Source organism: Lissotriton helveticus, chromosome 4_1 (assembly GCF_964261635.1).
Source record: "Lissotriton helveticus chromosome 4_1, aLisHel1.1, whole genome shotgun sequence".
In the NCBI taxonomy this organism is placed as follows: Eukaryota; Metazoa; Chordata; class Amphibia; order Caudata; family Salamandridae; genus Lissotriton; species Lissotriton helveticus.
In genome coordinates this window covers 1,483,904,855-1,483,920,617 of record NC_136063.1, presented here as the reverse complement: position 1 = coordinate 1,483,920,617, position 15,763 = coordinate 1,483,904,855, and positions in this window count along the sequence as shown.

Here is a 15,763-nt window from a genome sequence, read left to right as displayed (position 1 = left end):
TCTGAGTTCAGAGAGCCTAAACTCCATTTCCCTAGCGTACGCAAATGGAAAGTAACACTTGAACAATGGTACAGGGTAGCTCCCATGCTATGCAATCGGACAGACAGCCTGTTAATAGTGAAAAACATAATACCCAGTATTTCACTATCAGGACATGTCACACATACCAGTACACGTCCTACTTTCACATACACTGCACTCTGCCCATGGGGGTACCTTGGGCCTACCGGAGAGGTGCCTTACATGTAAGAAAAGGGAAGGTCAGGGGACTGGCAAGTGGGTGTACTTGCCAGGTGAACATGGTAGATAAAAAACAACTGTGCATGCAGATGCTACAGTGGTAGGTCTGAGACACATTTACAGGGCTACTCATGTGGGTGGCACAACCAGTGCTGCAAACACACTAGTAGCATTTGTTTTACAGGCCCTGGCACACTCAGTGAACTTTACTAGGGACTTACCAGTAAATCAAATACGCCAATCATGGATAACCAATCAGAATTACTATTTCGACAGGGATCACTAGCACTTTGACACTGATCAGCAGTTGCAAAGTGCCCAAAGCATCTAAGCCTGCAAAAACAAATTACATCACACAGTCAAAAATGCTGGACATGGAGACAACAAGTCAGGGAAAACCATGCCAGGATGCCAAGTCTAACACTGTTTTAAAACATCATGAAAATATTTAAAATAATCTTTCTACTACAAATGCAGAAAGATAAAACTTAAAATTCACATGCTGCTCATCCCTCACTCAAGCAAAAAGAACAGATGATGGATGGAATGCGGAACAAATCAAAAACTGATCCCCAGTCACAGATCTGGGTATAATCCATCTTTTTTTGCTCATCTTGCCACCCAAGTTTTGACCCAGCCATATGCAAACCAGTCTTGACCCTGCTCCCTATTGGTACAGTCCAGCCGGATTTGCCAAGCCATGACCTCCCTGGACTGGAAACAAGCATCCTGCGGCCGGTTTTGGGATATCACCCCTCATCAGCCACCAAGCTACCTTAAATCCAGTGGCCCAGTGAGCACAGGATTAATGTCTGGGCATACCCTTCCTACTTAGGGTAACAAAAGCAAAAAAAAACAGATGGTGGAGGAATGCTGAACAAATCAAACACTTACCCCCAGTCTCAGATCTAGGTTTAATCCATTGTTTTTTTGCTCACCAAGCTACCCCAGTTTGGACCCAGCCTTATGCAAGTCAGTCTTGACCCTGCTCCCCATGGGAACAGTCCAGCCCGAACTGCCAGTCTAGGTCCACCATTGACCAGAAACAAGCATCATGGGACTGGTTTTGAGGTATCCCCCCTCATCAGCCAGGCTAGCTGATATCAAAGCCCCAGTCACAAATCTGGGTATAATCCATCGTTTTGTTTTGCTCATTACACCACTCCACTTTGGTGAATGTTTGATTTGTTCAGCATTCCATCCATCATCTGTTCTTTTTGGCTAATCTCTTCCTCATTCTCTCACTTTGTATCTTTGGTGGCAGTAAGCGTCATAAACACCAAATCAAATACATCGTGAAAGATGCATTGTGAGCCAATCTTGAACTTATTTATTGCCTTTTGTAATCCCGTCTACTTGTTTAGCTCTTTTTTCTCTCCATTACAACAATTTACAATGCTATTGATCCCAGGAACAGTGTTGCCAAAAACTGTAGGTCCAAGCAGCTGTTGGGTTGTGAAAGTGCAAGTGATAAATGAAGATGTCTTTAAAATCTAACAAGTCCCGGGCACACGTGTAGGGATACAGTTATTACAGTTGTACTGTTAAATTGGTACAGAAATCAAATGAAATCGACACCAGTGGTTCCATGTATTGAACAATGTTTATGCAATTTAAAGAATTTGTCAAAGCAAAAACGCCAGCCGACATGCGTTTCATCAACAGGTAGTTACCTGTGACTCTTCAGGGGTGGGAACAATACAAAATGAATAATCACATCTATGATCAAGCTACTACAAAAGAGAATGTCAAACCTATTACATGGTAATCAGTGGGGTGACTTTACACAACACCCTATTAATAGTGGAAACCCTAAAGTAATCAATTCAGGACAAAAAAACACAAAAGGGGAGCCAAGAATACAAAGAAGAACGTGCGTGGTGACTTGAAATAATTATTACGCAAAGTGTGCATCCGGAAGTAAAATGGCGTTACTAAAAACGATGACTATGACAAGAAAGCTTGACTGCTATTGAAAGTGAGCATTGGTCAAAGACCTCGAGCATGCTAGAAATGGCTAGTGACACACGGAGTGGTATATGCTAAAAGGAAAAACATGAATGCCACATAAAGAAACACAATAAAACAAATCAAGCATACTGTAATTAGAGCCACATATTGTGGAAATACCATTAAAACAGTAATACATCTACCAGACAAAAATTGGACTAGTCAACAATGAAAAGGGGGTGGTCTAACTACGTGCTGAATCTTCCCGTAATGGAACGAGGGTCCAGGAGAGGTGGCTGCCAGATGAAGCGGAGTCATCGTAATATGGTGCACAGAGGTGAGAGAAAGGTTGAAGGCCACGTGTGGCTTGCACAGCAGGGAGATAAAGGGGAAAGCACTAGGCGGCTCAAGGCATTACCTGATTCAGCGTTAAGAGGACGCGATCTGAGGTGAAGAACAATAAATAAAAAGGCATGTCACAAGAGTGTTGCGCTCAGGAAGAGGGCAAGTGCAATTGTAAGGAGCGCAAGGTGGGACACTGAAACAACATAAAGCGTGATAAACGGGCTAGAGGAACTCACCAAAAGACTGGTGATAATTCTTGACCCGGTCGACGGGTAGTGCTGCAAGTGAAAAGTAAATAGAACGAAGGGCTCCGGGATCACAAGGGCGGGTGCGTCCCTGAACAGCAGGGCCTAGAAAGTAGGAAGCTCTTAAATCATCACTTCGGTTTCTTGGATAAAGAAACTCGTGGGGTAGGGGAACGGTAGGTATAATACCTGTATGTAGCAGGGTCCTGCCTCTAAGCGTCTCATCGTGGATAAGCGGGAGAAATGGGGAGCCAGGAAGTGAATTTTATTGGTGAACAAAGCCACATCTAGGGCGCTGCAACTAGAGCGATAACCTCCGGGCGTGGTGTGAGCCCGGAAGTGGTGAAAGGAAAGAACGCGGTGTCTGTATAAGTATTGGTGAATAAGCTACGTTACTAGTGGACAGTAAGAATTTTAGCAACGCCATTTTACTTCCGGATAAACACTTTGCCTAATAATTATTTCAAGTCACCACACACGTTCTTCTTTGTATTCTTGGCTCCCCTTTTGTGTTTTTTTTCTTGAATTGATTACTTTAGCATTTCCACTATTAATAGGGTGTTGTGTAAAGTCACCCCACTGGTTACCATGTAATAGGGTTGACATTGTCTTTTGTAGTAGCTTGATCATAGATGTGATTATTCATTTTGTAGTTTTCCCAGCCCTGGACAGTCACAGGTAACTACCTGTTGACGAAACACGTGTCGGCTGGTGTTTTTGCTTTGATGAATTCTTTAAATTGCATAAACATCGTTCAATACATGGAACCACCGGTGTCGATTTAATTTGATTTCTGTACCAATTTAACAGTACAACTGTAATAACTGTATCCCTACTCGTGTGCCCGGGACTTGTTTGATTTTGTTGGTGTGGGTTTTGTGCCCACTTTGTATATACGGGGGTTACGGGTGTTCCCCTGATCTGGTTGTACCGTGATAACACTTACTCCTCTTTAACTCATTGCCCCACTACTTGATCCTGCTTGAGCACGACTATCCTGCTTTTCCAAAACCCCACACCGAAAGCATGTCTTTTAAATCTGTTTTAATCTAGTCACATTTGCTGCACTTCAATGACAGAGGTCAAATGTCAGGCTATGTCTTCTAACGAATTGCTGCTTATTTCTTTAACATGGAGACTGATGTTCACAAACACTTCTCACTTTGTAGTCTGAGAAAGAAAAGTGAAGTGAATTATGTGACAATTTTGCTGGGGTCCAGAGAGTGTGAAAGGAAAGACTGTATGTTATTTTTTGTAACATACAACACAATGTAAATAGCTGTAAATTAACATTACACATTTCGCAGTTCAAAAGCAAAAGCAAAGCAAAAATTAAGGATATGTCTGTCATAATTCTGCAATGTGATGGAAGCAAGGATTTTAATAGGATTAAAACAAATCAAGACATATTTTCTTTTTTTAAATCTGTTTTATTCAAGTTTCACATCACAACAGACAAATAAATCCAAGGTATACTAAAATCATATTACCCTCTCCAGCCAGGGGCGGCCTTAGGCATGTGCAAGCTGTGCACCTGCACAAGGCCACCAAACCCCAGGGGCCACCACGCCAATATATATCCTTAATATAATAATCCTCTGAGGATGGATACATATTTGCGTGGTGGCCCCTGGCAGGGACTTGGCGGCCTCCGGCTCTGTTCCACTTCCAAACAACGTGACCCCTCCTCTGCACTGGCCTCCGCGCTGCGCCCCACCCGGACCAGGGGCCCTCTACCTACGCTCCCTGCCCAGGGCCGCCATGAGCCTAGAGCCGCCCCTGCTCCAGCGATGAGGTGACGACTATCAAGACCCTTTTTCCTGGTGATCCGCAAATAGTAAATATTCACTGAAACCCAATTTCCATGCATTATCATTTGTGTGCAATATAGTTTTATCAGTGAAACTGTGTTTCTGTGCAAATTTTGTGTCCATTTCAATGGAAAATATGCTATTTGTAAATGACAGTAAGCTATCACACAATGCTGTAGCTAAATTTAAAAATCTCCTTCTTCATATCTATTATAGCTAGGTTGGTCACAAATGTTTGTCATGCAGAAAAAGTGGGTTGCAGTCCTAAAGGTTTTGATTAGCACTGGCCTAGATTATTCCGTCATGCCGCAGTATTCCTTCAGGCTTCTCTATTTAATGTAGAGGCGTGGTCTTGTAATAAAATACTTATTATTGCTGATAGAGATATTTTTGTCAACTATACTCTGCTTTTCATGGTACTTTTCCCTTCAGCAAAAACCCTGGTAACTGATACCTATGCAAAAGAGGACATTTTTCCTGCACAGGATCAACAAGTAAGGCACAAAAACATTGTTGGTCAGACACTGATTTTTAGACAAAACACATCATAACTGTGCCAGAGAGAACACCTTCACCAAAAAAGTCCTTCTTTATATAAGCCTGGGCATGGTGTGACCACCCAAGCAGGACGGAGGACTACCCCCCAGGATCTAAATCACACAAATGTTCCCCTACGAGGACACTGGTATGGAATTGTTCTTAGTTTTCCTGATCTTTTGTGCAAAACTCCATGTTTAGCACTCTGATACCCCGCTGGGATCCACTTGTACTCTTATAGAATTGCACCAATAAAAATAAAATTAATCCAGTGCAAGTGAGGTTACTATACACGCATGGGGGGGCAGAAATCTTTCCTGATCATCCTGTTCGCCTCTTTACTTAGCAAATAACTACTCATCTACCCTTATTTATTAGGGCTACTAATTCATGGTGTTTGACTTGCTAGCCATTCTTAGATCAACGTAGCTTCCCTCGCCTCCACAATCCACGGAAAGTGCTATTTCCTATTTAGAATATTTTCACACATTGGTTCAATATTTTGTCGTATGAAAGCCTTTACTGGAGAGCACTTTGTCAAAGAGTCTACAAGCAGCTGCGTTTTTCTCTTCCCAGACTCTCGAGACACAGGAAGGAACTAAGCCTCATCAGCGCAGAACTCTTTAATCAGTGCCTGGCATGGAGGCAGCGAGATTTATGTGAGTGTTATGCCTTAGGTGCAGTTTGAGAGATAAAAATCCAATTTAAGTGTTACACACAGAAGATGGTGTTGCTGAACTATCATTCGGAGATTTGTAAAACAACGTTACATCAATACAAAAATATGTTAAATTTTATAGCTTTTCGTTCTACCAAGGTGTTTCTCAAACAGAGGGAGAAATGTCTCAGTGAATTAGTAAAAAACGAATATATTGTGCAAGACTAAAGTAGTACCAACACATTCTATACGAACCATTAGTTGGAACTTGGACAGTGCAAGGAGTAAAATATAGTGTTTATCTCTCCATATAGAAAATTCTGATCATGTATAAAATATATATTTTTTACGAATTTATTTATTTTAATACTTTGTTTAGTTGCAGGAAGGTTAGGCTGTGATGGGTGTTGATGACAGAGGGTGAATTGAGTGGGAACGATATTGAAATGAGCTCCGAGATATTTTTTGTTACGCTTTTGTCGGCAGACTACTTTTTACACAACTTTAAAATTTTCAGCTAAAGCAGTTATCCACTAAATTTATAATTGTACTTATAGTTCACAAAAGCAAATAATTTCAGACGTGCTCCTAGGGAGCTGGAGGCATTTCAACTGTAATCTCTTTCAACCAACCCTCCTTCTATTCAGCGCTTCTCATGTCCCATTGTTCATGAAAGAACCGAGCAGGGAAAATATGCATCATGAATGCCGCCTGAAAAAGGATGGACCTCTGATGCTTGAAAGAATCCAACCTTCTAGGGGGTGGGTACTGCAAACAGCAGAACCGACATTGGCACCTCTGGAAATAAGTCAGTGATAACCATGGGGCGTATTATCAAGGACCGTGTTAAAATTATCGCCGTTTTATCGGCAGGAAATTGGCGATAAAACGGCGATAATGGGCTTGATAATACGCCTTTGTTAATTCCCATAGAAGCCCATGTTAACACCAAAACATGAGCTTCTATGGGAATTAACAAGGGCGTATTATCAAGCCCATTATCACTGTTTTATCGCCAATTTCCTGCCGATAAAACATGCGATAATTTTAACACCGGTCCTTGATAATATGCCCCCATGTTCTAAAATTGTCGAGAGAATTCCAAGTTTGGTATGGCAGGAGAATCACTGATTAACATAGGATCTGCCTTTCCACTAGACTCTAAATGACATCAATTAGGTGAAGGTTTTTTTCTCTGTCATCCTCAGTCTGGTTATGTCAGAAACTGTGCTATGCATCACAATCAACCTAACAACGTCCATTTGTTTCCACCTGCATACTGGAATACATGTTGTTTAGAGGGCTTTTATAACTAATTTGATTGGATGTAAAAGGCAAGTAATTAGATGTGCTGGAGTGAATGATGTGCCCCTAGAGAATAATTATTTACAACAAAAATTCCATAGCTCTATATCACGAATAGGTATGCTCATATGGATTTATTTGAAAATTGTCAAGCATTCCAACGACCCCTGACACAACACACCATGAGCTGCAAGTTTAACGTAGGTAATAATGTGCACAAGTACAGAATAATTTCTAAAGCAATACAAACTCCACTAACTAGTTTTATGGCTCAGGGACTACTTGACTCTAGACGATAAACAATTGTTGTGTGGAAATTAGCAATATCTCTAAGGAAGTATAGAGAGAACTCAGAAGGAACAAAAAGTAACTTAGGACCTCATGTGTGATGGAGCAGGATTTTGTGAAAAGAAACCTGCTCGGATGAATACCCCCATAATACGTACTAACAGTAAGTAGTAATAGAAAACTAACATGTTCTTTACATGAACAAAATGGGAAATTGCTTTGGGCATGCATGCGCTAACAAGAGTTAATACATGAAAGAAATAAAACCGTATTTGCATTGTGTTTTGAAAAAACGAGAAATAATGCATGACTAGATCGCATGTGCATTTTGTCTTTTGCATGTTGCATCTTTCTTTGAAATAATAAATAATGTCGCTTTCGCCTTAAGCTTCTGCCAGGAAAAACACTAACAGGGAATAGTGCAAAGGTGGGTGGTACACAGTGCAAAGTACATTATCACATAATTAATGAATGTCTATATTCCATTTGCTATAGTGAGCCGGATGGGACGCCATTTTTCCTTAACTAACCGGATAAAGGAGGGGCTGGAATCAGAACGAAATTGTCATGACAGAGCAGCCAGAAGTGCTGAGTGCTGCAAAGAAAGAACACAGGTTCAAGGCCAAAATGCTGAAGGAGAATATTGAGTGTCTGCCAAGACTCTTTCCATGGACATTGCTGAAAATCATGAATTAAAATGTTTAAAGGATGTAGAACAATAACATGACTAAAATGTAAGTGAAGTCACAGTGGTGTGACACCCCATCTCCTAAAATTCACCAATCCCCTGTCGAGTTACAAGAAATGTTTCAAGTGACTTGGGATGGACATGTAGGTTTTAGGGTATAATTGGGTTGCCTTTAGGGGGTGTGGTTTAGAGATGTAGAAGAGGCTCGCGGGGAGATAGAGAAGAAGGGTGAATGCGTCGCTGATCGTCGGTTTTGCCAAGTGGCCTAGCTGTTTCTGTCCTGTTCCTGTCTCTAGAATCTTTGTTCCCTGATTCTATTTCAGAGGACCCCCACCATCACTTTGGCCAGAGGGGTGGTTTTCCACAAATTATTTAGGTTTGTATTATTCTGACTCGTTCTTGCCAATTTACTTGCAAATGTATTTTGTCTCCGTAACTTTTGTCTCTTCACCTATCCACTCTGACATAGGTATACTACCAAGTTTTTATTTAGATGAAACTATTGTCTCTTCATCTATCCCTTTCGTTAGATGTATTTTGTCTGGCAATTGTTTTTGCTGAAACTTTTGTCTCTTTATCTATCCACTCCTTCATGCACATGTCATATTTGAACGATGAGTTTGTATCTATTTGAAGTTGCTGATGTTTTCTCTCCCTTTGTGAATTTCACTGTTTGCATTTGTGACCATATGCTTTAAGCATTTTCAACATATTGAGATAAAACTTCATTAACTTTACTGAGAGTCTGCTGACTGAAACTGTTAGTTAGACAGTATTATCATTACCATCAACTATTCAACTAATTGGTTCATCGACAAAGTAGAAGGAAAGCTGGTGTATATGTTAGATACATACATTTGAGATGTCACACATGTATCTATGAAAGAAAAGAATTGAACGTCTATAAAAATTGACCCCAGCGCATCAGGGATTCTGGGTGAGTGTGTATGGGCCATTGTATTAAAATATTATTATTGAGTATTGATCCCTGATGAAGTAGTGATTTTGCGCTGGCTTTCTTGGTAGCAGAGGACAGTTTCATTATTGATTAGTTTGGTAATGATTATTGATTATATGTTCTTAGCACAAAAAGTTAGATTCCTGTTCTATGTTATCTAGAAGTTCAGGCACGGAGTTACGTGGGGAATCCTGGGAAAGGAATTTAGCCTGAAGTAGGCAGAAGAAGAGTGTGGCAAGGAAATCACACTGCAGAAGACCTTTGTCTGTTGTAATAATACCAAAGCTACGGAGGGCTGTAGGTGTTATATTTAGGGAAGTTTTGTATATGAGTAGAGTGTCTGAAATAGTGAAGGGTCCACTTCCAAATCTCTAGCCTTATCCCTAAGGGAGTAACAAGACCTCTTTTCACACCAAAAAGTCCTCTTGTGAAACTTTGGCCTTATCCCTAGAGGAGTAACAGGTCCTCCTGGAGCTTGTCAGAGAAGTGAGATAATGCTGGTCGTTATTATTACTTGCAGTGTAAGAAATCTCTTTGATGAGTGCAAACTATCTCTTTATTAGTAGAGCAGACAAGGTAGCATTGTTTTGGTGTTGTTACTAACCGGAATTTTGATTAAGAAAAATATTGCAGTAATATTTTGTGAAGGGAGGGTGAGTAGAAGGAGTAATACTGACGTCAGAAAAAGCTGTGCTGGCATTGGTCAGGCAGCAGGAGTGTACTGAGATATGGTTGGTTGGTTGGTGTGAGCCGCTCTACTATTGGTCAAAATAGCAAAGACATAGAGAGCCGTGATTGGATGGTTGGTGTGAGTCGCGCTGGTATGGGACGAGAGTTGACAAATAGAATAAGTAGAATTACAGAAAAGTTGTCTTGTTTATTTTTGCATAGACATCTTAGTGTAGAGAGACAGAAAATGAAGTTGCTTCAGAAAATAAAGTTTTTTTTTTAAAAAGACAAATCAATTGTGACTAGAGAGGGAATTCCGATTCCACCTCCAAGAACGCCTGCTTCCTATATGATGTTAGAGCGAGGATACCATAGGTGTATGTGGTTAGAGAATTGGGTGGAGTATACAAAAGATGATGGTGGAATAGCTTTACCACAGCATGTTTCATTTAATGTAAGAATATTGCAGATTTGACAAATCAAATGCATTAATTAGAGCCGAATCCTAGACTTACACAGTATAAAGAATTGGAGGAATGCAAAGTTGAGGCATTCGAAAGAGAGGTCACAGAAGATACAGAAATATGATGTTTGGATATCCTTTTGAGAGGAGGGAAGATAAGTTGAAAAGATGGAGGAGAGTTGTGGTAACGGAAGGCTTATACCCAGACAGGAAGCAAATGTAAAGAGAAAAAGAAAAATATAGAGACTACTAGAGATGATGTGAATGATTCTGATGATGATGAGTTGTTAGAGGATATCATAACCAAATCCCTATGAAGAAAAATTCACTGGAGGTGACTCCAAGTGCCCCACAAATGGGCACCCCATTAACCCCACAAGTCATAGAAACAGCTAAAGTAGTACGATAAAATAAAATAAATTTGTTGAATAAGGCAAGAATGGAGCAAGTCCAGTTGAGTCTGAATGCAGAAGCATTGACAGTACCGGTTACAATTGGTCCCGTAGTTCCATTGTATGGAGAAAAACAACATTTATCTAAAGTGCATACGTTGACAGTTCGAGAAGTAGTGTCAGGAGTGAAATAATGATGGTAGCAAATAAACATAGACAGGCTGATCTAACTAACACCTTGCTAGATCTTCCGGTATGTGATATGATAACAGAAACCCCTGGAAGAAGCATACAAATAGTCCCAAGAAAAATAAGGCCAAACGTCGCTCCAGTAGCAGGGAGTTCAGCAGGTCCTTCACCAGAGGAATTAAATAATTAAATAATTGGATAAAGGAAATGACAAAGCCAAAACCTCAACCACAGAGTATAAATGCGAGCCAGTTGAAAGTAGATTTGGAAGAGACGATTATTTGTACAAAAAATCCAGACAGATTAGGGGCTTACCGGGATAGAGAAGTGTTGCTTCTGTGTAAAAGCCGAAAGTGTTGCAAAAATCATACAGATTGGGTTTTACTGACAAGGATTTAGAGAGTTTGAATGCATCTGGAAAAAAATTGCAAATAAAAGAATTGATAAATATTTTGAAGAAATGGGGAGATGTGGATCGATGGAAAAATAGATGGACGAGAAAGAAAGAAGAAGCAGCTGATAAAGGAGCGTCTATGTTTCGGTTGAAGGAGACAGAACTAGTTGAAATGCTGTGTCTAATGAGAGAGGTTCCAGGTGGTGGATATGTTCACATACCTTAGACTAGACAGGATATATTGTTCTTCACAAATGATTTTCCCAGGTTAAGAGAGAAACCGGTGGAATGGTACAAACAGGTAGTTAGGTTTGTAAAAGTCTCAAAGGTTCTGTTAAAGAATGTAGATGGTTTGTTTGAGATTGTTGTTCCAGCTGATTTATGGACAGAGTGTAGGATCACTGTCAATTGTCAATAAGAAGAATATCCTAGAGACCCTAAAACAGGTGCACCATCCGATGAAGTAATGAAAATATATAATCAGGTAACCACTTATTTGAAAGGGAAAAATTCTCCGAAAGAAACCGATTGGGTTTAGATTGACAGGACGACCCAAGAGCCCAAGGAGTCAGTACATGCCTATTATGAAAGGTTGTTGCAGGTTTTCATGCAATGCAGTGGGTTTGAGAATATTGGAGACATAGATATGGGACATTTTGTGTATTGATTTGTGTTTGGACTAAGACCAGAAATTAGCAATATGATACAGCAGCATTTTATCTGCTGGCAGAGGAAAACATTTGATGAAATACTATGGTATGCAAAGTATTGTAGTGATGAAATTGATACCAAACATAAAAAGTAGGAAGAGAAAATGTTGTGGGCACAAGTGAAGGCAGCAGAGCAGCAAGAAACAAACAATAATACTCAAACAGGTTATCAAATGAATGGTCAGTACCAAATGGAGGTAGAGGTAGAGGTAAAATGAGCAGAGAGGAAACTATGAAGAAATGTCCTTGTCATGTGTGCGGAAAGCATGGACATTGGAAGGACAAGTGTAGATCTGCTAAAAAGAATAATGGGGTAAATCAAAATTTTATTTCACAGATGCAGAATGAAGTGGGTGGAGGTACAGTGTGAATACTGGATTTCTCAGAGGCAATCAAGTTGGTAAGAATCAAAGTGTGCAAAGTGTGCAAATGGTTCCGCAATACTGGGTGCAATGCAATGAGAATGATTCAGACTCATCTCAATGACGGTGCATAAGGGGAAGGAGGAGTGCGAACTTGGCTCATCCTTGGCGGTAGATCAGCCAGGTCCATTTGTTGACGGAAAGGTGGGGGGACACTGGTGCTACCTATTCTACTGTGAGAGCAGCAGAAATTCTGAACCTACCCCTCTCGTGAGAAACTATCCAAGTTGTAGGAGTCTCGAATAAGCATATCAGAACACCAGTCACAAATGCAATAGTAGTTCATATTGGGAACTTCAGAGACATGCATAGGTTTGTAGTATGTGACTTGAGTCCAGTAAATCTCTTAGGTAGAAATGTATTATGTAAGATGAATTGCACCATCTATTGTACACCGGATGGTATTGCATTTCAGACACCTGTTAAGGATGTTGAATTTAAAATGATGCTAGCGAAGCAAGGGACAGAAGTGGATGAGTTGTTTTCACTTCTCACAGAAGAGACTTTGCCTGAAGAGTTCAAAAGTGCAGTAAGATCGGATGTATGGGATTTTTCAGGAAAAGAAATTGGCCTAATGACAAATGTAGATCAGATTCAGATTACAGTAAAATAGGGTGCTGTATATCCAAACATACTTCAGTACAAAATGAGTTCAGTAGGAATTGCAGGGGTTGCTCCTGTGATTGGCCAAATGATTGAACAGGGAATTCTGAAAGAAATACTAAGCAGTCCTTGTAATTCGTCTATTATTGGAATTAAGAAGCCCAGTGGAAAATACAGAATAGTGCATGATTTGCGAAAAATCAATAAAATTGTACCCTGTTGTCCAGTAGTGCCAAATACAGTAGTACCAAATTCCCTGTGATGCAGAATGGTACACCATGATTGATTTGTGCCAAGTGTTAGACTTGGCCCTCTTTGCAGGGCCATCATTGAACTTTTTGCTTTCTTCCAATATTCTCTCTGACCTGTTTTTGTTGGTGTAATGACTCTGGGCAATTTACCACTGCAGATCAGTGCTAAAGTGAATATACTCTCCCTACTGTAAATTAATGCTATATTGTTTGGATTCCATGATTGGCTTATTTGGTTTACTGTCAGACCCCAGTAAAGTGCACCAGGAGTGCCCAGGGCTTGTAAATCCAAATGCTGCTAGTGGGCCTGCAGCACTGGTTGTGCCACCCACAGAAGCAGCCTTTTAAAATATGTCTAACGTCTGCCATTGCAGAACCTGCGTGCAGTCTGGTACTGTCATGCTGACTGGGCAAGGGCACCCCCTTACCAGTCCCTAAACCTTCCCTTAACTTCATATTAGTCACCCCTATGGTAGGCCCAAGGTCAGGGTGCATTGTAAGTATAAGGTAGGACAAACCCTGATGTGTGTGGCATGTCCTAATAATGATTTACAGCCATTTTCGTTTTTCACTATTGTAAGGCTACCTGTTCTCATAGGCCACAATGGGCTGCTGGAATAATTACACTCTATAATCCTAGCAGGCTCAGGGAACATGGTAGAAGTTCGAGTTTGGTATGCCTGAATTCAGAATAATAAAATACATCTTTTAGCAAAGGTTATTTTAATGTTCTGTGTTTGCAATTACCACTTTTAGAAAGTTGGTATTTGCTTGCATGACCATTTCAGCCCGCCTCTGCTCTGATGTGTATCTGCTGTCTAGTTGAGTGACAGGGCTGGGGAGTTCCAGGAGACAGTCTGGGCAGCCAGGTGGTGAATAGAAAGTTTACACCAGGATGGGTGGGAAGAGTGCCCCTTGACTCTGAATAGGGCTGTGCTCTGCCACCACAATACTGGCTCCACCTCCTGTGGAGCGTCTGATGTCTCTGCCCTGCATCCTGAAAAGACAAGTCAGAGTCACCACAACAAAGTGCTCAAGAACTGGACTGAACAAGGCAAAGGCCCCCTGGTCTAAAAGAACAAAGGGAATGCAGTATAAATGTAGGAGCCCTGCTCCTAAGAAATCAGATCCTGCTTCAAGCAAGAAGAACCTCTACCCGACGAGAAGGACCTGGAAAATCTAAAATGAGGAATACTGTCTCTGACCTGGGAGACTGGCCTGTGGTTTGTGCCTTGCTGCGAGAGGAGAGGAAAAGAGTGAAGGAACTTTTATCTACTTGTGCCTTTTCAAACAATCTCCAAGGGCTTGTGGGTGAGCTTGCCCCCTGAACGGAGTCCCAGGATTATTGGAATCCTCCTGCCTTCGCTGAACCATGTGCTGAACTTTGCCTTCCTCATCGCTGGAGCTGCGATCCCCGTGCGCCACATCCCCTTCCTTGCTGTGATGCTGGTGCCTGGCTGCCCCCGCATTGTGTGAGCCGCTCTGCTACGAGCCGACCTTCGCACCGTCCCGCCAGGGCTGCCCGCACTTTGCCTCACTCTTCTCCCCTGTTCGAGCCGCACAGCTTGTCTCGCCACCCCCCACCGCTGGAAGCCCGACCGGAGTGCCTTACAAAGCCAAGGACGGCCCGTACGCACAAAGCGTACCAGCCTCATCGCATTGCACTCTTGGTCACCGGGGCCGCGCCGCACTGAGAGAGCCCGGCCGTACGCCTCGTACTGGCTGTCTCGTGCCGCGCTGCCCGCATTGACTTAGCAGCAACGTCCCAAAGGTACGGCTTGAACGCCGTGACCACAAAAGGGACCCACATCATCCGCCCCGTTCCTCGACGCCCCCCTGCTCTACGCCTCGCACCGAGATGCCTACCCGAGCCGGGGCCCGCCTCACAGAGGAGCCGCCAGCATCTTTTTGTTGCCTACACGTCCCGGATGCCGCATTCGAGCCGGACTCCTCATCGCAAATAGGTACTGTCACTCAACGCATACTACAGTGTGTACACCACAGACCCAGGAGTCCACAACGCTTGTTTTGTGCCTCTTTGACATTGTTTTTCAACGGTGAGAGTCGGACAAGAGTGCGCAACGCGCACAGGAACTAAGAACTACGCATTTTTAACAGAATTCTTATTTTATTGCTAAATAGTATTGTGGCCTCATTTTACAAACGTTATTTGAGTCTTGTGCTAAGCCTTATATAAAAATACTTATTTTTGATACAAAACTAGAATGTGTCCATTTGTGGTGTATCACTGAATTACTGTACGTGGTCATAAACGCTTCCCCCATAACGCTCTGAGGTTAGCCTTGTCTGCTGGCGCCACACTGCCTAGAGGGTGAGCAGGGGTTATTTTAAAGAGTAAGTCCCTTGCCCTGACTAGAGGAGAGGGTCCCTGCTTGTCACAAGTACTCACCTGTGTCAACCAGAGACCCCCAATTCTAACACCAAGCATTTTTCTTGATTCCTTTACACAAGGAAAGCCAGTATTTGATTGTCTTCCCGTTCAGAGACTGTGTTTTGGCATGGCGACGAGTTCCTCAAGGGTACAGAAAGAGTTCCTTAATCTTTAATCAGATCTTGAAAAAATGTCTGAAGACTTTAGTCATGCCAGGAAGTTCTGTTTTGGTTCAATATACTGATGACTGTTA